Raw genomic sequence first — 1,790 nt, 5'->3', positions numbered from 1 at the left:
TATTTACAATTTATGTCATTACTGACATAGTTATATTTTTATCTACCTTCGTATTTTGGGTTTTCAATGTGTTCCATTTATCATTGTTCATTTTCTTTCCTCCCTACCCATGCCATATATTTTGTTGCTCTATTTTGGGGGGTCGAGTAATTTTTCACTATTTTTTTATATCAGTTTGGAAGTTAAATACTGCTGCTATTATTTTAATAATCCCCCCAAAATATAACAATTGTACTTTCTTGAATTTAACATTAATTTCTGTACTCTTCCTTTTGCACAGAAAATAACCTTTGGATATTTTAACTCCATTTTCCCTCTCTCTTACTTATACATAACACTGTTTTATTACGTATATTAAATTTATCTTGTAATTTTTAAACTGTACACACATTTTTTAGTGTATAGCTATATTAAATTATATCTTTCCTTATATTTACCATTTTTTATTCTCCTTTTCTAAGGTCATTTTCACTCTTAAAAGTATGTCCTTGAGGGACTGTTGGTGGCAAATATTGTTAGTAGGAACATTTCTTTTATTCCCCTCATTCTTGAGAATCATTTTAGTATTAAAGGTAAATAGCTTCTATTTTCAATGCTTTGAGGGTATTATTCAATGTTTTTTGTCCCCTTCTGTTTCTGAAGGGAAGCCAACTAGTGAACTTAGCAGTTCCTCCTTTGACGAACATCTTTCTTTTCCCTGTTCTTAATATTTCTTCATCTTCTGTGGTATTGTGTTACTAAGTATTAAATTATTTTAATATTTTTTGCTTTTGTTCTGGATTTTTTAAATTTGTGGGTTGTTACCCTTCATCAATTTTGGGAAATTTACAGTTCTTATCTTTTCAAATATTGCTTCTTCCCCTTCTCTCTTTTTCTTTTGGAGGTTTAAATATTATTCTGTATTTGTTGTTCTATAATTTAAATGTTTTCTTCTCTTTGTCTCTATGCTGATTTTTTCATAGTTACTTCATATACATCTTTCATCAGTTTATCCTCTGATTTGTCTTTTTGGTTGTTGCACTCATCCACTGTGCACTAGGTATCAATTATTTTATATTTTATACATTCTGTTGGTCCTTCATAAATATAATGTCAGATCCTATATAATGTCATTTCATCCTCAAAAATGTTTGCTTTAACTGTATTTACTTAAACATATCATATAAATATTTAATTTTCTTAATTCCTTGCATGTCTGCTTCTACCATATTCTTTCTTTCTCTTTTCCTCTTTTTTAAAAAGTATTTCTTGATCTTGTAAGCTTTTACTCTGTGTGTTCAAACATTTTTAATGTGACTTTCATTTTCCTTGAAATATGATTTGGCTAAGTTTGTTGAACTTTGAGTGTGTGTGTGTAGTATAATTCTAAAATAAATTATTTCTTCATTTTATCATCTATGTAAGGTGAAAATTCAGATTAGTGAATTTAATTTAGCTCTCAAACCTGCATAAGGCTGGCTTATGGTTTCTAAATTACTGGCTTTTACCCCTTTCAGTTTCTTTACAATATTCAATTTCCTTGCTGTCACTTTGCAGTATTTTCCATTTCTATTTTCTATTTTCTATTTCATGCTTACACTTAGGGATTTTAGAGCCCCAGTTTTATGGACAATTTGAACAGTTATATCATCAAGACCTTGTGGAATTGCTTGTGCCCTCAAATATCTGATTTCTGGCTTTGTGGATAAGAACAACTATACATCACAGATGTGGAATATGATTTCACGAAAACTTGAGTGGTCCTGCAAGTCTCTGAGTTTCAGGCATATTAGCAGTATCTGTGAGAAAGT

Source organism: Tamandua tetradactyla, chromosome 19 (assembly GCF_023851605.1).
Source record: "Tamandua tetradactyla isolate mTamTet1 chromosome 19, mTamTet1.pri, whole genome shotgun sequence".
NCBI lineage: Eukaryota > Metazoa > Chordata > Mammalia > Pilosa > Myrmecophagidae > Tamandua > Tamandua tetradactyla.
Note: the sequence above shows the minus strand (reverse complement) of the source record.